The sequence below is a fragment of the Rattus norvegicus genome, chromosome 7, assembly GCF_021556685.1.
Source record: "Rattus norvegicus strain SHRSP/BbbUtx chromosome 7, alternate assembly SHRSP_T2T, whole genome shotgun sequence".
Taxonomy (NCBI): Eukaryota; Metazoa; Chordata; class Mammalia; order Rodentia; family Muridae; genus Rattus; species Rattus norvegicus.
Window position 1 is genome coordinate 133,500,962 of NC_141540.1, and position 21,539 is coordinate 133,522,500.

The window sequence follows — 21,539 nt, forward strand, 5'->3', positions numbered from 1 at the left end:
TTTTGCAGGGTCTTAACCTTACTAGCAGCTCGGTCTATACTGTATGAGTTTTTATAGGATGAGCACAGCACTCTCAGGAATGCACACCCTGCGTTCAGTCCTGTACCACATCAACTGGGAGGAAACCGCATCCCTCTCCATGCTGTATCTAATTTCAGATTTAGGTTCAGAGCACTTTTATGCACAATTCATATACATTTGCTAATTTCAGATAGCTGGTATAGTCTGTAAAGATTACAAAGCAATATCCACCTACATACGACACTCAGATATTTAACTAAAAATATATAGAAAGCAAATTTAGTTTGGATTCTTTTTTCCCTACCATACTACATGGTCTTGGAGATGAATATTGAAACCCTCAGGCAGTGTGACTTGCCTGTGTATTCTAGTTCCTCACCTCCTTCCTGCAGAACATAAGCTGTTGACTAAGGCCCTGGTCTGTGTTTGGTTAGCAGTGTTCGTTGTATATTAAGTAAAGACGTATAATGCATTCTATACTAACAAAAGGCGTATCATTAGCCAAGGATTATATCACCTACCCGTGTCCAGTAGAGGCCGCAAATACAAACTATTACTTCTGTCATCTGTATCTGTGCCACCTGAGACACACACAGCATCCTATGCGTGACATAGGCTCCTATGTGTGACATAGGCTCCCATGTGTGACATAGGCTCCCATGTGTGACATAGGCTCCCATTTGTGACATAGCATCCTATGTGTGACATACCATTCTATATGTAACATACCATCCTATGTCCCTCTTCAGTGTGCATGACCTTCTTGTTACTATGGTTACTATTGTGCTGTGTATTTATCTTATTCCTACTTAATACATAAACCTTTGTCTATGATTCAGAATTGCCTTCATGGGAAGAAGTTTTTCTGAAGTGAAATTCATATATCATTGCTAATTATTAGCTAACTCTTGTGTGTGTGTGTATACACACACACACACACACACACACACACAAAGGTCTTTCAAAATACACTGGGTTCTATTCTCACAAGTAACATGTAAGATAGTATCACTAATAGTCAGCAGCTTTCTTTCCTTTTTATCATGTAATTTTTAACCTTTAAGAGAATGATAGGAAAATATTGGTGGAAGGAAATGAGTGGTGGTAGCCTGGGAGAACCAGTGGTCTGTTGCACATTGGAGGACTCTAGGTGCCATGCATGGTATAGTTCAAGAACCTAGAAAATCCATCACAAGTAATGAAATACCTGAGGAGATAAATAGGATTGCCCTTATTTGAGTATTACACAGTATGTATGCATAATTGAAACAGTACATGGTACTCCAAAATGTGTAAAATCTGTGTCAACTAAAACATTAAAATTAAATTTTAATGATTCTTGAATTAAATATTAACTTTATGAAACTAACACTCCTATCAGTGTAGCGAGTGGGATTAACATTATAGATAATGTTTTCATGTACCTACTTCCAAATTAGCTGTATATGAAAATTTGAGCCCACAATGCATGGCTGATTAGAACCCTGTGATGAATAGCAGTGAGCTCTCATTTTCAAAATACGAAGGCATTTCAAGTGAAACCAAGGGTCGCTGCCATTAAGTGCTTTTGCTTCCCCAATCTACCCACCTACCTAGTGTTATTTAGTAATTGCTTCAATAGGTTTGTAACTTAGTACCAGCATTTACTAGTTTGGTAGACTCCCTGGATACTTGGTTCTTCAAGATCTCTCATCGTTGTTGTTGTCACCACCACCACCACCACCACCACCATCATCATTACCACCACCACCATCACCACCATCATCATCACCACCACCACCACCATCATCATCATCACCACCACCACCACCATCACCATCATCATCATCACCACCACCACCACCACCATCACCATCATCATCATCACCACCACCACCATCACCCTCATCATCATCATCACCACCACCACCACCACCACCACCACCACCACCACCACCACCATCATCATCATCATCATCATCATCATCATCATCATCAGTATTTCTAGGTTAAGTAGCCCATGCTAGAGAGTTGATTGTAGCTCTGATTTCTTCCTGCCTTTCACTTCATTGTTGGGAAGGCACCTCAGTTCTGTCTGGAACATCTTTCCAGGCAGCCCACATGCTCCCTGTGAGGTGGCAGCCTCCTCCTGTCTTCCTGCTTTGTCTCTACTTCATGCCATCCCAGGTTGCTGAGAACTCTCCTGCCATTCTCTTCGCTTCTAGTAGCACTGCTGGGTGCTTTCTGCTACAGGAATAATGAGGACCATGTGGTGGTTGCCCAGAGTCTGTGTGTACACCCTGAAGAACAATTCTATGCATGCTTTCAGTCTTTAATTTTTTCCTTACAGTGATGTGAAACTTGCTTTCATTCTTTGGCAACTGCACTGTGGTTAGGGCCACAAGTATAAACCATCATCTGCACCATTTTATTTCTATCCCAGTCCCCACGTCCACAAACTGGTACCCCAAGAAGGTACCACAAGCTTTTGCTGCAGCTTCATGAATTCTTGAATGTTTTACTTTGAGAAATGTAAACTCTATGGCACACAGTGGCTCTTTCTCTCTTCTTGTGTTCATCTCCCACTGACCCAGCACCATTTAGGACGCAGTGAACCTATACACACATAGCAGGGTGTGGGCCAAGCAAATTGTTGGCCTTGATCACTTTTGTTTTCCTTTCAATGGGAGAGTCCTTATTCTCTGTTCTAGTCTTAATTCTCTGTATCAAACTATCTCCCATTTAGTGAAAACAGAAGTAGGAAAGTGAAGCATAAGATAGTTTTACCTGTTAAGTATTTGACAAGCTTCAGTTGAAGCAGCTGGATCTTGCCATCTAGCTTCTATAACCTCTTCAGTTTGCTAGTGTGTGTGACTTTGCTCTGCTCCCACCTTAAGTCCTGGCCCCTCTTCAGTCCTAGGGACCTTGTCCTATACATCTTTCTTCCATGTGTGACCCTTATGAGCATTTGGGCATGGATTGGGATCTAGAGGAAGATGCTTTCTATTGACTTGGTCTGAGATGCTAGGGATGCCTCATCTGCATGTGGAAGGACTTCGGATGCTGTCCCTAGGTGAGTGATTGTCACAGTCCTCTCAACGGGGTGTTATAGTCATGTGTTCCAGGAAAGGAACCTGGTCAGGAGTAGATTTAAATGCCTACCATTCTCAACTATGAGCAAATTCCTGAATCTGCTTCACCTTATCAAGTTTTCTGTCTGGTGGCATAGTCCACTGCCCTACACCTTACCTCTTCCATGATATGGTAATTCTGTATAGATTTCTTTCATTTATGTATATATTTTACTATAGTACGTTTCAAATGATCCTTAGTTTTAGTGGTTCATTCCTGAACTCACTCCTTCACTCTCTCTTCTCTCCATCTATATATCTATATGTGTCTATTCTATTTCTTCTCCTTTAAGAGATCCTTCCCATCCCCCTAATCCCTTACTCTATACACAACCTCTGTGGTTATAAGGATGTAGCCTGCTTATTGAATGCTAAAGCATGTGTTTTGAAAGGGACAACTATAAGATGAATGGAACCTGTCTTTCAATAAGGCTTCTTGGTAACCCAGCCACAGAAATGTAGACTAGAGATGGAACAGAAATGTAAATATGGACTCTAGGATAATAGCAATTAAATTGAATTTGGACAGAAGAGAATTCAAGTAGACCTCTTGACAAGCTGAAAGGTGAACAGTTAAAAGTAGATAGATGTTTATTTGAATTGCTTGGCAAAGGAGTCTGAAGTCCATATAGCTCAAAGCTGACCTCTGGGTGAGGTTCTTTTCCCTCTGTTAAACAGTCTTATAATTTTAAACATAATAGAAAGCACATCATTGGCATTTCTTTCTTCTAGTTCCCACTGGCATGCATTTGAGTGTATACTCTTTTAGAGTGTAATTGTCAAGGGTATGCATTTCTCCTTTTATAAAACAAACTAAAATTAATACATCCGACCAACTGTGGTTACTTCTTACCCACCCACCCACTGAGAGAGGTCTAAAACACAAACAGACCCTGGAACAATACTGTGCTTCCAAGTATTTGTGTGTAACTGGAGGAGCCTTTTCAAAGCCAGGAAGTTCATAATCATTAAAGGATTTTTTTTCCTCTTCCTTCCTTTGACTCGTCTGTGGATATCTGCCAGATAAACACAGTTGTGGATCTTTTGGCAAAAGTTGTAAATATGCCTTAAGAATAAAGGGGCAATTTAGCTGAAATTTTCAAAGGAAAATTGACTCCCTAAATAGAGGGCCCACGAAGTGTTTTTCTTTAGAGCCTTTAGAAAGAAATTAAGTCTCCTGGCTTTGTAATGTACGGGGAATATAATCAAGGCTCATCCTCCAGAGAAAGCAAAAAGGTTTTCAAGCTTCTGTCTCTCTCTTGCCAGCAACTCCAGTGACCAGCTGTTTACAGCATCCATGGCTGAGGGTGTTCACGCATCCACTGTTCACTTAAAGTTCTACATTTTTCAGACGAGATGCTTTGGAGTTTTTCCTCCTAACTTTTTTTTAAGTAAAGCCTCTCACACAATAATACCCAGTATAGCATGGTTCTCAACCTGTGGGTGGTAACACTTTGGGAGTGGAAAGATTCTTTCACAGAGGTCATCTAAGACCACTGCAGAGCACAGATATTTATATTGTGATTGATGACAGTAGCAAAATTACAGTCATGAAACAACAAAGGTAAATTTGTGACTGGGGTTCACCAACAATGGGGAAAACTGTATTAAAGAGTCGCTGCGTCCTTAGGAAGGTTGAGAACCACTGCAGTGTAGACTAGGGAAACAATCTCACAGAGCTAGAGGACCTCACACAGGTAGCCACACTGAGCAGTCAGCTTCCTTTCTCTCTGTGTCTCTGAAGACAGACAAAAGCGTCAGAACGACCTGGCCTCTCTATAGACAGACTATGTCCTTCATGTTTACCCAAAGCCAGTGCAATGAAATGTTCTCTCAGGAGTTTCTCTTCATTGTGCAAAATTATCTTAGAGCCATTCGCCATGACTTTGCTTGGTAATCTTGACTGTTTAAATAAAGTAGCAACACAGTATAAGTTTCTTTATAAAGTAATTCAATGTGGCCAATAACCTGACTGCTAATAGATCAATCCTACCAAAAAAAAAATTTCTAGATTTTCCCACACCTACATTATTTTGCTTACATTTCAACCGTATGAAATAAATGCCTTCCATTAAGGCCTCATTTATCATCCTTTATGAATGACTGAGTCATTGATTTTCACAACACGCCTTCAGAAACTCACTCCCTCAAAATAAATATATCGAATTATATCATTTTTACCAAGAGAAAAGCTATGTCTGGATAGATTCATAATCAACCACGAGAAGTTTCAAATTGCATTCTACAGCTTAGTGATATGGAACCTCTGAGCCTCAAGCTTCTCACCTGTAGAAGGAAGATAATGTTGATAATATTTATTTAAGTAATATACAAGGCATGCTTTACGGTATCATACACCATATATTTTCAAGTAAATGTTATAATTGAATAGCCCTGGATGGCTTCTAGACTCCACAGCTGTTGGAAGCTGCCTCTCCCATGACTGAGATGAGATGATGGGAAAGAAGCCTGTTTCAGGTCCGTTTGTAGACAGTTTGATACTTGAAAGTATCTACATTGAAATATGTGGAAAGCCGGGGGAAACAGAGTTGAGGCAAATGTAGTTCATTAACTTTGGAGAACCATTACCTCGTAAGTGCTGGCCAGAGCCTGTAAGTGGGCATTCTGCTCAGCAAATATTTATTGTGCATCTAGTTCATATTAGAGATGAGAACGGAAAGGCCATTAGCACCGATCGTTGAGCCCTCAAGGAGAAAATAACGTTTTTAAGAAACTCTCAAATGAAGAGAGATGTTAGAACAGAGTGTGTGAAAAATCTGTTTTAAAACAAATACGGGGGGGGGGGGGGTCACAGAAGCCTGGCCTAGGGGTTGAGAAAAGCGCCACACCATCGGCTCTGGGTAAGAATGGCCAGCAATAGATGTGCCTTTCTGTGAAGCACTAGTGGATGTGAGCTCACCTTTAAATCACTCTGCACAGGGGTGACTGACAAACAGGGTGTGCATATCCAACGATGGGGCCACCTGATCAGCTAAAAAATACACATGCAACTGTCACCATAATTATATCAAAAGCGCCTACCACATTGAAGAGATTAAAGTATCGCCTAAGCTTACCCAAGGTGAAAGGCTTGCACACTGAAAATGTTAGAACACCAGTTAAATAAAGAAGAACACACGCAGACCGTGTTGCAGGATCTTGCCCATCACAAAGCTGATGAGTTTAATTTAAAGTTCAATCAAGATATTTTAAACATAGGTTGGCTTTTAACAACGGGCTGGCATGATCCAACTCATGGCTTTTAAAAAGTGTTTTTATGATTCATAATTATGTGTATGGATGGGAGGAAGAGTGTGCTTATCAACACAGAGGCCCATGGAGGTCAGAGGTTGTGGATCCCTTGGAGTTGGAGTTACAGACAGTTGTGAACAGCTTGGTGTGGATGCTGGGACCCAAAACTCAGGTCCCATAAAGAGCTGTAAGATGATTTAACTCGATGACCCACCTCTCAGGTCCCCTATCTTCTGTTTTCAAATATTACTTTGGGGCTTGACAGATGGAATCATGGTCAAGCCCACTTGCTGCTCTGGAAGAGGACTTGGGTTCAGTTCCCATCACTCACATCATGTCTCCCAACCTTCTGCAATTCCAGTTCCAGAGGATGTAACAGCCCTGGTGCCCTCACATCACACAAGCAGGGTACACGTAAAACAAACATAAAAATGAATGGCTTTAAAAAACCATAAATATTCCTTTGGCTTCTATCCGGATACTAGTTCTATAAAGATATAAAAAAGCAGGTAGCAGTAAGTAGTTCTGGTAATCCCCATGGAAGTAATGGTTATTTGGTGAGTTGGTAGGGAAATGTTTTTGAAATAAAGCAGACATTTCGAATAGGTAGTCTAGTTGAAGAATCGGTGTAAGGGGAATCAAAAAGATTGCTTCCCTTTCATAAAGGTTAAAAATTTTGGTTGTGAGCCTAGCCTTTAATGGCTGAGCCATCTCTCATATGCTTAAATTGGAACAATACAGGGAGGATTAGTGTGGCCCCTGCACAAGAATGACATGCAAATTCTTGAAGCGTTCCATAGCTAAAAGGGGGGGAAAAAGATTAATATGACCCAATGCAAATTAACCTGGGAAGGGAGTCTCGGTGAGGAATTATCCAGATTACATTGGCCTGGGGGTATGAGAGTTTGTCTTGATTGCCTTAATTGTGCTTAATTGACCTGCTGAGGTGGGTGGACCTCCCCCCACCCCCAGCATTGGATCCTGTGTTTTATAAAAGGAGAGATGGTGAGCTAAGCGCTACTGGGTGTTCATTCCTTTATGTCTTGACGTGCTGCCTTCTCTTCCCCACAGTGATGGGCTTTATATAACCTGGAACTAGGAACCCGACAGCCCTTTGGGCGCTAGGCTGCCTTTGTCAGGGTGAAAGGAACCTAAGACACACTTTAAAAATCTGAGCTACTGGGTGGATAATACATCACCTACTAAGCTTAGGACCGTGGTGAGGGAGAAGGGTACGGCAGAACTAGGATGTTAAGCACTAGGGAATATTAAATCTGAGACACTTTATGAACATTTGTGTACAGATACCAGACAAGGTGTTGTTTTGGTCCAGTACTCAGAGAGGAATCAGTTCCAAAAGTGCTACCCCTAGAGGGACTCGATGGTATTCAAAAAAGAAATGGCTAGAGACAAATTCTTTCAAACAAGCTAGAGGTGCACTTGAACCACTGACCTGGTATCTATGGATCTAAGTATGTGTAAAAGGGAGGCTATCAGTCAGTGTATCAATCAGTATCCCATCATTTGACCATTGTTAGGTTCAATTCAGTTCCAGGCTCACAGAATAGTTATGGAAAAGGTAAGATAAATTTTAAGAAAAGAAACCCCACACTGTATGGTTAAAAGAACCAAAGCTCTTCAATGATGGGATTTGAGCGGCACACAGAAAAGGAGTTAAATGTCACAAAAGGCCAAATAGAGTCTAGTGGCTTGGACTTTTAAAAGGGACCTTGGATTAAGCTCATTTAGGTCTTTTATTCCCATTTTCCCTGGTCTCCCCTTCCCTGGATATCTCCCTTTCACTTTCCAAGTGTTTCTCAAGCTGCTGAGAACTACATTAAGAATGCAGGGTGGTGACCAACCTCATCCAGTTGTACCCTGTGTCTTATCCTCTCCACAGCATTTGGTTTCTGTGCTGCTGTCCCACTGTGTCCTGCTGTCCTAACAGCACACTGCCCTTCTAATCGTAGAGCAGCTCTTCCTGGACTCAGCCTTGGGTCTCCAGGCTGCAGAGAGCTGCCCTGTAGCTCTCCATGTTATGAGTGGGCAGCCACCAAGGCTGGAGGAGGCCTCAGCGTGCACACCTTCACCGTCCTCTTAGGGGCTGGAAGATGCTAGCCCTATACTTGGATTATTGTTGCTGTAGAATAGACCACTTCATTCTCTGTCTTTCTTGTTTGAGCTTCGAGGATTAACACAATCCTCTCTGCACTGTATCACCTGGGAATCTCTGAGTCTCCAATCCATGAAGAGTTGCTGTTTTTACTTTGAAGCTTGTCTGTGAATCTTTTTCCAGTATATATTTTTCTCACATACTCAGGTTTTCGAGCTCGATGAGGATCTGTGTGACTCTCAAGGCACAAACATCCTTCCCTTTGGGGCTTAGTTTCTCCCGCACTTTATAATTCTCTCTGTGAGACCTAGGTTTAGTCCGTTGCCCGTTGAATGACTATTCTGTGTTTTAAAAGTGAAGGAGTTCATCTTTGTCAAGTCCAGCGGTAGCATGGCAGAGGGAACTGAAAGACAGAGCAGTGCTAAAGCAATAGTTAAGGGGCAAAGCTGTTGGAATGTTGAGGCCAAGGTCTTTCCTGAACACAAGATGTTGCTATTAAATATGAATTGCTCAAAGCTAAGAATAAGACTCCAGTATTAACTATAGTATGTAAGCCTTTCACTGTTTTGAAATTTTCCTACATACAAACATCACCACAAACTTACATGAGCCCTTCGTGTTATAGCTTTATATATCGGGTAGTTAGAGATTAAACTTGCAATCTCTTTCTCATAAGTACCAGAGATTATGGGAATCCCCTATGATGGTATTAAATTTACATCCTGTACATTTTTCATTTCTCTTACCACACTCAATTCAGCTTTGGACCTAAAAATTTAAAAATAGCTTCCGTGTCTCCGGTGACAGGATGCTGTTTTCCTCTTGGCAGAGGAAAACCGCAATGGTACAGTTAAGTCAGGAAACAAACTTTTTTTTTTCAAGACAGTGAGCAAGAAATAAATGGAACGCTGTCTCCCGTTAGGTGCTCACAGTGTCAATGTGGGCGCAGGGTGGTGTGACTGACTCCAGGGAATGCCAGGCCACCAGAGAGAACCACACAGAATTTTAAACAATGTCTAAAGCAAGAGCCAATGGGAAGGTTGTAGGCACCAACGAGACAGCAAGGTTGATGAACTGCAGATGGGTCTATCTAACTGGGGACTGGGTTGGAAGAAGCGGGAAGGGAGATGGGTCAAATAAGGAAAAACATTGTATGTCGGATGAGAAATTTGGATTTTATACTTCAAAGTGTAGGAAGACAATTCCACGTCGGAAAAGAATTGATGGAGGTCAAACTGGCATTCCAGAGATGGCTCCTCCTTTTTCGTAGACAAAGTTGAAAGGACAAAAACCAAAGAAGACAGATACACGAGAGGCCACTTTTAGAATCAATCTGTGATACCCACAGACATTGAGATGAGTATAATAATGGAGATGGAAAGAGGTGGGCTAAATTAAATGAATAGCTGACTGCTAAAGATGCACAAAAATCATTTATGTTGACGACCAATTTCCCCCCTACACGATAGCTAGTTATGAGCCATTTTTTCTTTATAGGCAGCCTCTAACACAGTCGCTCCGAAAAAGCTGACATTCGGTGTGATTTGTCTCCTTTGATAAATGTTCAGGGAGTCAGGACATCACATGTCGAAACTGATGAGTGGCAGAACAGCAGGGACACAGTCTCATTTGTCACTCTGCAGCTGCCAGCATCTGGTACCCGTTCACCTCTGCGATGTGTGTCTGTTGCCCCAAGAGTCCTCTGCTCCCATCCAGATAACTTCCAGCACAAAGTGAGCTATCCGAAGGCTGATCTGCTTGAGCTGCAGGCTAAAGAGACAACACTCGGTCCGTTGTTTTCACAACCAAAGGCTTCCAATCGCTTTCCACGGGGAAAGGGTGAACCTGACCGATTCTCCAAGTGCATTGAGCAAAAGTTCTGTGAAACAGAAAGGGTCTTGAGATCGCAGGGAAGTGATTTTAGTGCTTCTAAAATCCCGAAATGCATGGAAGGTGTCTGAGGATAAGAAGCCATTTTCTTCTTTTCTTTTCTTATTTACTTTTTTTTAAATTTTTAATGACAGAATTTACTTCTGAACAATAGAGCGGCTGTTATCTTTAAATTCAATACAGAGGAAAGCACTCAAGCTCCTGCTTTTGTGAAGGGAAGAAGCAAAGCCTCAGAGGACTGCCCTTGCTGAAGTACAACGTTTTTCCTTTCTAAAGGAATTATGCTTACTAAGGGGGAGAAGGACACAGTGCTGGCAGAACCTGTGGGGGATGGAGTTGCAATGGAAATAGTGTCACAGCTGGGTGTCAGGTCTACCTACTGTGTGCTCATTAACTAAACTTCCACTCACAGTAGAAGCTGAAAACATCCTCCAATGGTTTCTTTAATTGAGAATCTTGGATCAGTTAGATGAATTCTAATTACCACAGGCCTGCACCCATTGCTTTTCTCTGCTAAATCATCCTTCCCCGTGTTGGTCCCTGTAGGAAGCCATATTCTTGAAGATTAAATTGATTTTTTTTTTCTTGGAAAGCAAACCAGTTCTTTGAAGCTATACTTTGAGCACACAGCAGCAGAGGAAGGTTTCCTCTTTCATAGCTTTTCAGCGATTGTTAGAACCCGGTAATGTTCCCAAGGCCCTGGCCTTCATCTGCTGCCAACATTTGCCTTGTTTATGGTTTAAACCAAAAGTTTCACTGAGGTTTGAAGTCTCTCCTCGAATACAACCTTCACCTTCTCCTGCAGAGATTACTCGGCGACCTAACAGACTCAGCGTTAGAAAACATTTTCTGGTACTCCAGTTGGCTTTTGCCATGTTGACTTTCCTCCAGGTTTGCTCTGGTAGCTATTACAGAAGCGATTTGTAGAGAGTCTGTGCTGGAGCCCTGAGAGCTCAGAGAGAGAGGCTTCCTGGGGTGCTGGATGCCAGTGCCTTGCCAAGCTGAAAAAGCCTGTTCTTTTAGGCTGGTATATAGTCAAGCATGTGTTTCTGTGTGTGTGTGTGTGTGTGTGTGTGTGTGTGTGTCTGTGAGTGTGTGTCTGTGAGTGTGTGTCTGTGTCTGTATGTGTGTCTGTATGTGTCTGTGTGTGGGTGTGTGTGTCTGTGAGTATGTGTGTCTGTGTCTGTATGTGTGTCTGTATGTGTGTGTGTCTGTATGTGTGTCTGTGTGTGTATATGTGTCTCTGTGTCTGTGTCTGTATCTGTATGTGTGTGTGTCTTTGTATGTCTGTGTGTGTGTCTGTGTGTGTGTCTGTGTCTGTGTGTGTGTCTCTAAGTGTGTGTGTGTCTGTCTGTGTGTATGTCTGTGTCTGTGTGTGTGCCTCTAAGTGTGTGTGTGTCTGTGTATGTCTGTGTGTGTGTCTGTGTGTGTGTGTATTATATGCATGTACATGCTCATGTCTACATTTGTGTGCGGCAGAGAGGGGAAGAGAGATAGAAAGATGAGTTCCCATGCGTGTAATGCACGCTGTGTGTTTTTCATCTTTGTTTTGGGGAGTGTGGGGGGGCTGTCCCCTCTTCAAACTTGCTTCCTGGCCCTAAGCTTTTCCACACAAAGCATTCTCATCCTAGAGTAGACACTGAGTTCAGCTTGCAGAGTGGGAATGGGAGGTGAGCAACTCCTTCCGCATTACCATGCATCCATCTTGCACCTTCTTTTGTTTTTAAAATCAGTGTCACCACGAGGTCTCCATTAAGGGTCACTTAATGTTTGTTCCTAGGGAGTTTTGTTGGGTTTGTGGATCTTTGTAAAACATCTGTACACCAGATAAGCTACAAAGAATTAGCACTCACTAGTCCATGGAAGGACACATATAGTGACTACCCAGTTTTCTTAGGAAATACCTATCTTTTAAAATGAAGCAGACATAAGATCAGAGCATTTTCTGACTCTATAATCTGTGTTTGGGGGAGAATTTCCTCAAGTCACCCTCGAAGGCCCTTCAGAATATTCTATAACTCTTCATCTAGAACCTCTCACACATGATTTCGGAATTCCTATAAAATCTGATGCTTTCCTTCTTCTCTTTCTTCTGAACTCTATGTCTCTTTATCTCTGCTTGTTTTTGAGCTGCTCAGATCACTGTATACAAACACAGAGTTCCAACAGCTACCTCAGCAAAGGAGAGGACCTTTGCCTAATGGAGCTACCCACCTATAAGGATCCAGACTTGGTCTTTGTGTTTTCATTTGTTCTCTGGTATATTTTTTCCCTTTTTCTTTTGAGACAGGGTCTCTCTATATAGCCCTGGCTGACCTGAAACTTGCTGTGTGGACCAGGCTGGCCTTGAACTCAGATCCTACTGCCTCTGCCCTCTGAGTGCTAGAATTAAAGGTGCCACCGTGCCTGCATCTCTATTATACTTTAACGAACAATGGCCTATGTCTCTGATTGTAGGTCTAAAATAGTTTAAGTAGGCAGTCCTGTCTTACTACGTCAAACAAAGGCAGAAAGAATATTCGTAGCCAATCCCCAGTTTCATAAGAAGCCTTACCTTTGTTCATAGAGGTAATCACTAGATTATGTGTTTACCATCATCTTTCTTCGTCTCTTTTGTCTTGCCCTGTCTGTGACTCTCGGCAATATGTTCTTCACCATTCCATACATACAAGCATGTCGAATGTATGTATCTGCCACCTGTTTCTTTCCAACCTCAAAACTGGGAACACACTTCCTAGTTTATCCCAGCGATTGTAGCCGTCACCTGTATTCAGAACTGTGTGCATTTCTGGGGGGGGGGGGGCGGGAAGGCAGTTTAAATATGCAGCCGGCATGGCGGAGACCTGTACATAGTCTCTTGGGAATAGACTGATAGCATGTCAGGAGAGACAGAAGAAACACACAGGATGCAACTTACCAGGCAGGAAGTACCAGAGCCATTCTGACTCACCAACGTTGGGTTGATCCAGCATGGTGGACTTGCAGACAGTTGTACTCTCCAGTTGGTTTGAATGCCACCTCACACTGTAATCTGAAATATTCATCTCCTTAGTAACAGATGATGCTGGGCATTTTCCTCTATGTTGATTGGGTCTGTTCTGCTTCCTTCCCCTTATAATTTCACACTAAGTCTTTTGTTCTTCTCTGTATTATTTTTTCACTTAAAAGATTTTATTCCTTTTTCCTTTACAATTGTTGTACTTTTAATTAACATATTGGCTGTACAAAATAATGGGCTTCACTATGACATGTTCATGTATATATGTATATATACACATATATGTATAATTATATATTCACATATAATACTTTGGTAGCTTTCAATGTACCTTCGTGTGTGTGTGTGTGTGTATGACATGATAATATATGATATTACATATGACAATATATGATAATATATGTTATATTATTCCTAGTGGTACTTCTTGTTCCAAAGTTGATTTTGTTTGAGAACATAGCTATAGCCAGATTTATCCCATGACTTTTCTTTGTCTTATAATGTTCCCCATTTGTGTGGTTAAGATGCATTTCTTAGCTTTCCTCTGGCTTGTGTCTGTCTCTCGTGTCCTTTAGTTGAGCTGGCATCTTTTTGTTTTGTCAGGAGTTTGCATTTCTGTGTCGTCAGCCTAACTACTTATGTTTGAATTGGAATTATTTGGATTGGCTGCATATGCTATTTTTTCCTTTTCTGTGTTCTTTATCTCCTTCTTTCTATCTTTTTGTGAATGGATTATTTTTCCCATATTGTTTTTTGCTAAGAGAAAATATGCGTGCTTCCAATATGCATGCTTCTTTTCTTTTAGTGGTATATTAGAAATTTTAATTGGCTATTTTTTTTCCTTTTTTTTTTTTATTAACTTGAGTATTTCTCATTTACATTTCAAGTGTTATTCCCTTTCCCGGTTTCTGGGCAAACATCCCCCTAATCCCTCCCCCTCCCCTTCTTTATGGGTGTTCCCCTCCCCATCCTCCCCCCATTGCCACCCTCCCCCCAAAGACTAGTTCACTGGGGGTTCAGTCTTAGCAGGACCCAGGGCTTCCCCTTCCACTGGTGCTCTTACTAGGATATTCATTGCTACCTATGAGGTCAGAGTCCAGGGTCAGTCCATGTATAGTCTTTAGGTAGTGGCTTAGTCCCTGGAAGCTCTGGTTGCTTGGCATTGTTGTTCATAAGGGGTCTCGAGCCCCTTCAAGCTCTTCCAGTTCTTTCTCTGATTCCTTCAACGGGGGTCCTATTCTCAGTTCAGTGTTTTGCTGCTGGCATTCGCCTCTGTGTTTGCTGTATTCTGGCTGTGTCTCTCAGGAGCGATCTACATCCGGCTCCTGTCGGCCTGCACTTCTTTGCTTCATCCATCTTGTCTAATTGGGTGGCTGTATATGTATGGGCCACATGTGGGGCAGGCTCTGAATGGGTGTTCCTTCAGTCTCTGTTTTAATCTTTGCCTCTCTCTTCCCTGCCAAGGGTATTCTTGTTCCCCTTTTAAAGGAGGAGTGAAGCATTCACATTTTGGTCATCCGTCTTGAGTTTCATGTGTTCTGTGCATCTAGGGTAATTCAAGCATTTGGGCTAATATCCACTTATCAATGAGTGCATACCATGTGTGTTTTTCTGTGATTGGGTTAGCTCACTCAAGATGATTAATATCTTTTCCTTAAGCAATACAGGAAATCAAAAGCATTAAAATGCTTTCTCCTGCATACTACCTTCACAGTTGTGATGTTCGTTTTTTTATTCTCTTTCTCGTAGCCCACCATTTTGTGCATTATGACAGTATCTCTGGGGTGCTGTGAGGACTAAGTTTCTCTAGTCAGATGCGGTTAAGTTTCTTTCTGCCAGACTAAAGGAGCTGAGACATCACCATCTGAGGACTGGGTCAAGCTCACCTGTCAGCTACCGTGGTTTAGAATCAGTACACAGGTGATAGGACATTGAGCTACAGGCGTGAGGACCAGCCTCAGTATTATACATTCAAATGAGACTCAGCCCTTGTACGTGGACTAAAAGCCATAGTTGGTGTTCTTTACACGCCTCTGGGACAGAGTCACGTGTTTCTTGCTAACCTATAGACTAAGACTATGATCTTGGGGATCCTGGCTTCACCCAGCCCTGTCATCTCCTATCAGTCTCCTCCCGCGGATGTCTCTGGACTTTACTTCCTGTGACACTGTCAGCCCCGTAGCCTGAGTTCCCTTAAATCACCAAAGAACCGTGAAGATTAGCATTTGCTTGGAAATGAATGAAACATGGATTATGAGATTCCGCTCAGTTGGTGGCGGATTCTGCTGTGGTTCAACCACACAATTATTCTGCATCAAGACAGGTGCCTGCCTGAGAAAGTCTTCTAAGTGTGGGGAGGAGGCGGAGCTCCAGTCTCCTGAGTCTGAGAAGAGCAAAACACGGATCTCACCGAGGGAAAAGACAAAACTGACAGGGCCAGAGCGGTGACTTAGCAGAACGTAGGGCAGTGAGAATGCTCTCGTCTGTACTCTTACAATGGTGGGTAAATGCCACCATTCCTTTTTATTACACGCAGAATGAGCAGCAAGAGTAAATCCTAATGGCCACTGCGGAGTTTGGGAGTTGCTATGTTACTGTACGCTCCTGTAAACATCCTGCTGTGGTAGCAGATCTTGATAATGGAGAAGGCTAGATATGCATAGGAAAAGGATTGGTTGTACGTACGAAAATATCTACATCATTGGGTCAACGGTTTTATCAACATGAGACTGCTCTGAAAACTTCTATGGAGAAGGCCATCTAGTCTGCTTCCTTTCTCCAGTTTCTCTTCTTTTTGTCTTCTGAGTGGTGTGTTTGTGTGTGTGTGTGTGTGTGTGTGTGTGTGTGTGTGTGTGTCTGTGTGTGTCTGTGTGTGTGTCTGTGTGTGTCTGTGTGTGTCTGTGTGTGTCTGTGTGTGTGTGAGAGAGAAAGAGAGAGAGAGAGAGACAGAGACAGAGACAGAGAGAGGGGAAGAGAGAGAGGGAGAGGAAGAGAGGAAGAGAGGGAGAGAGGGAGAGAGGGAGAGAGGGAGAGAGAGAGAGAGAGAGAGAGAGAGAGAGAGAGAGAGAGATCTTAGTGATATCAAAGTTTACCACCAGCAATTGCTGTTTGAAGCAGGATTCCTGGCATACATAGTTTTATGTACAGCTAGCACCCCTCCTACAGCAGCCTCTGCATCAGACTTCCAGACAGGCTCAGATATCCCAAATCCTACTGGGAAAGCACAGACTACCCTGCCCTTTATAAGCACAATGTCGGCTCACAGGTGAGCTGAAGAGGCAGAGAGTTGTCTGTTTCCTCACTGGGCTCCCTCCAGAGCTCTTCTGAAGAAGGAGACTGGGGAAACTGTAGCTACAATGTGTGCACTGACTCAACAAGTGTGCCCTGGGCAGTTCCTCCAGGCACTCAGAGACATAGAGCCAGCTTCCCTCATGGCCTCCAGCCTTTGGAAGCCTATAGTTCACTTATTGTCAATCCTGAGGAGACTTTCACTTCCGATGGAAGCTGAAGTAATGTGGTTTGTTGGGAGGAGAAAGCTTGGTAGGTTTGAGGAATATGTTCTAATCCAGTTTTGCTGCATCAGTCAATCTCAGAGTGGGAAAGAAACAGGGGACATGTAAGCGTTTGGGGTGACATCAAAGAGGGTCTCCTGTATCTGTATTGGGCTTCATTCACCCACAGGAAGTTCATCTCAGACTGGTCTGATGTGCTAGACTGTTTATTAAGAAGAGTAATTAGACAAACCTGCCGGTGTAGATCAGTCTGTGGAGAGCTATCATAGACCGGAATTACGGCAACGGCAGATGGGGTAAGAATGGGAGATAAGAGAACCATTTCATAGGCAAAGGTCAGTTCTTAAAGACACTTAAGTTGGAGAATAAAGAAATAACCTTGCAAACCTAGACCTGGCTGGCTAAGTCATAAAAGCAAAGGAGTCGGAGAGGCTAAACAGGGGTGGGGGGTGGGGATTGGCACGAGGAGGTACTGGGAGGGGCTGATATTGGCATGTAGAATGAATAAATACATTTAATAATTAGAAAATAAGCATGAGTTTGGGAAGATCAGACTTAGGACACTTGTGACATAAGCAAGGCCCAGTCACCTGTGGTGACTTCAGCTCTGCTGTTGGCACAGAAACTTCTGGAACTGAAGAGCAGGGCTGAACTCTGAGAAAACAGGAGCGAGCCTGCCTCTCCTCCCTCACTGAAGGTGAGGTCACCTGCTTTTGTTTTCTTATCTCTGTGACATTTTGAAATGGCAAATCCTCACAAGCTGAGCAGGTATATCTGGCTCTGCCCCCTTAGGAGACAAGGGTCACATCTCCTTGTGTTCCCACATTTCCTTCTATTTCTCTTATGGGCTACATGCTGTTGCCCCCTCTGAGCTCGCTCTGGGCATGGTTGGAGTGTGGTTCTCATTTAACTTCTTTTCAACCCACTGGATTAATCCCCCACCACCACCTTCTCTCTCAAATAGTAGTATTTTCCAACAAACACAATAATGAGATTTTTAAAAAGAAGGAATAGACATTGGTAGACGCCTCTGATGTCTGTGGTATCCAATATTTACCTTTCCAATACCAAATAGTTGCTATTTATATTTTAAAATATTTATGATTTGAAACACATATCTACTCCAGAGCAAAACTGTTAGATGTACAAGGAAGCATTAAGCAGAAAGTAGTTACAATAAGAGCAGTAGATGCCAACGACTCTTGTGTTGATTTTATAAGACTTTTTCTTTGAATATAAAACCTTTTTAATGGACTGGAGATATAATTCAGAGGTTAGGAGCAGTTGCTGCTCTTCCAAAGTTACCCACATCAGCCAGCCCCATGGCTACCCACACTCAAGTGACATCACTCACATACCACAGACACACATACTCATACACACTCATGGCCATTCACACACACACACACACACACACACACGTACACACACACACACAATCTAAAAAACTATAAAAACTTAAAACCAGCTTCATGTGTTATATAAATTTGTGGACTGTTATGCTCTTTAAACATTTTACCAGGATCATTTCCCATTTCACAAGTGTTCCTTGGAACCATTGTTTAGGATACTGAAGATTGTTAGAAAACTTGACTGTTAAAAATTACATGGGGCTGGTGGTGGACCTCCAGAGGATGTGCTGAGCATGTGTGAGGTTCCGAGCTCAATGTCCAGAATTACAAAAAGAAATAAAGAAATGGCTATGCGGAGAAGGAGGGAGGGATGGAGGGAGAGGGAGAGGGAGAGGGAGAGGGAGAGGGAGAGGGAGAGGGAGAGAGAGAGAGAGAGAGAGAGAGAGAGAGAAGTAATAATTATATGGTAGTAAAAATGCTGATAAAATTTCAATTAACTTTGATGGTCCATGCTTAATAAAAATGTAGACTAGATAATGCAAGGCTTGAAATTAATTTTCAAATCACCAAAGTGATCAGATTAACTCATCACGCAGTAGAAAAGCATGCTGACTAATCAGAAGCCCAATGCAAAAGCAATTTATCGTACACTTGGGCCAATAATCTTAGTAGATGAACAGTTAGACAAAAACTAGCTTTACATGAATCAGATAATTCACTTAGTTTGTCTGTTCAAATATTTTTAAACACTACTAAAAGTTCCTCTAGTTGCTAATAACAGACTCCATTTGACAACATTTAATAGAATTTTAAAATTGAGATTTGTGTGTATGTGTGTGTGTGTGTGTGTGTGTGTAAATACTTCTACATGAAAAGCTACTAGTTCACAGAAGTCTAGACCATCAGTTTTCAGTGTTTAAAAAAATAGATGATAACACGATGTGAGGGTTAAACTTTATGGTGAACTATTCATTGTTTGAGTGCAGGCAACAAGGTAAGACCTAACTCAGAAAATCCCTTTTCCTGACATCTTGCTGTGAATGAGGCATGCGCATTTTCTGCTGGAAAACGGGAATGTATGAACTTCCCAGCAATGAGCTTGCTCCTTTCTGGGAGATTAGATCTAAAATGAACACCTTTCTGCTTGAACAGAAAGCTCCAATGCCTTGGAGGGTGCTGCTCTTTTATTTGCTCTTGTTTCTGAGTAAAGAAAAACCTGTGGATGACACAAACATGTTAGCATTAGCATCATTTAACCTTTTGCTATGTTTTTTTAATAAATATATTTTTTAGATTTTAATTTCCCTTGTTAAGTGGGAAGAATATATATACACACATTTAGCTATGCTAAGAGTCTCAAACCGGGCACAGCGGCTCAGGTCAGTTATCCCAGCGCTGCTGAGACTGATGCCAGAACATCACAAGTTCAAGGCCAGCTTGAGCTACAAAGTGAGACCCTATTTCCAAAAACAACAGCAGCTAAACAACTACAACAAAAACCCAAACAAGCAAACAGAAGTAAAAAGCCTTAGTTCGTCAAATGAAAAGTTGGTCAGTTACTGTGGCATTAGTAGGATCCTGACGGCAGTCAATGTCTGGTGTGTTTTCCTCTTACGATGACCAGGGGAAAAACCTTCAATCTGTGGCATAAACTAGATGAGAAGAAATGAGCAATGAGAGCCTAGTGCTTCATTAAAAGGTCTATTTCCAGCTCTGGAAGCCAGCTGAAGCCGGCTGAGGGAAGTAGAGTATATGTGTCAACAGGTTTATTTATTTCCTATTTCTTCCCTGTTAATCTTCCTTTTATGTTTCCTTAATAATTCATGCTGAAGAACTTCCTGAATTCTTTTCAAACAAAGAGAAGCGTTGACAAATTTCTGTTGTGTCAACAGAGACCTGGGGCGTCTTCCAGCCTGAAATTCAATGTATAATATCTGAAATAGATAAATGTACGCCCTGTTTCTCATTCATCAGACCTGTGGGTCCATTGATGCCTTTTAGTGCGTGTTATTAGATTTTTCTTTTTTGCCAGTCATGTAAAGATGGGATACACACTTTGTGTGTATGATGTGTTAGCTTAAACAAATAAATAAATAAAAGCAGAAGTGATGGCCGCAGAAGGAAGGAACGGAAAGGGACATCTAGAATATTCCATCAAGTGGCGATCTTGCTGAGAGCCTACTCAGCGAGAAGACATAGAAAAACAATAGATATGAAATTCTGTACAAATATAGGATCAGCCCTTCTCCATGTCACTAGTCAGTGGATACTTACTGGGAGAATCGTTAATATCCACTGTGATGCTAATCTAAAATAAAGAATAGCAAAGCCCTTCCAATAATTAATTTTGTGGATTACATTTCCTACTGACCATTACATTTGATAATAAAGCACTGGTTTTAGACTTTCACAGGAAAGCCTGGAGAGGTTTTAAATCGTCACCTGATCACGGTCTTAACTGATGTCTAAAAAAAAATGAGTATAAAAATAGAATATGAAAATTATGATAATATAAACTCTGGGACATAGTTTTATTCCATACAATGTTCACAAAATAAAAACCCTTTTAGTGTTGCTGTGACATTTGGTTAATCTGAACTACCCATGGCTGTGGTTCTCAGCCTCCCGAATGCTGCGACCCTTTCACACAGTCCCTAATGTTGTGGTCACCCCCAACCCTAAGATTATTTTTGTTCTCACTTCATAATTGTAATTGGGTTACTGTTATGAGTCATCACATAAATACCAGATCTGCACGCCCTCCCACAGGGGTCACGCCCCACATGTTGAGAACCAATGACCTGCGGTAAAATCTGAGCTTGTAGAATTTAGTTTGTCAGTATGGAGCTCCAACACGAAGCACACTGTGTGGACTGATCGAATCAGATCAACGTCCCCATTCAAGGTCAAGAAGTCAATTAACACACTCCTGTTTTTTCTTTCTTTCATTAACTCGTAGCCCGAGTTAATAATGATAAACTGTCATACTTATGCTATTGAGGTCAGACTTTCACAGGTCTAGCCCCAACCAAATCTATCCCCTGGGTTTATTTTAAGGTGTGGTGCTAGAACTCTTAACCCTTCCTCCCTCTCTCTTTATCCCTCTCCACCTGCCCTACCTTGTTTTTTTTTTTTTTTTATAACTTTTGTCCTACATGCTTAGCATGATTTCCTGTATGTCAAAAGATGGACAGCCAGTGGTGGTGTTTTCCACCTGGGAGAACCATCATAACACTAACTGTCCTACCCCAATTCTATAACCCCATAGTTTAGTTCTCTTGCCCCTCAGGA

General features: G+C 42.0%; 1 protein-coding gene and 1 pseudogene across 5 annotated transcripts in view; both read left to right on the forward strand.

Annotated features, from left to right (window-relative positions):
• The window catches only part of Pdzrn4 (PDZ domain containing RING finger 4), a 348,064-nt gene that overhangs the window by 286,828 nt on the left and 39,697 nt on the right, over nucleotides 1-21,539 (forward strand).
• On the forward strand, nucleotides 7,088-7,187 carry LOC120093912 (U6 spliceosomal RNA; annotated as a pseudogene).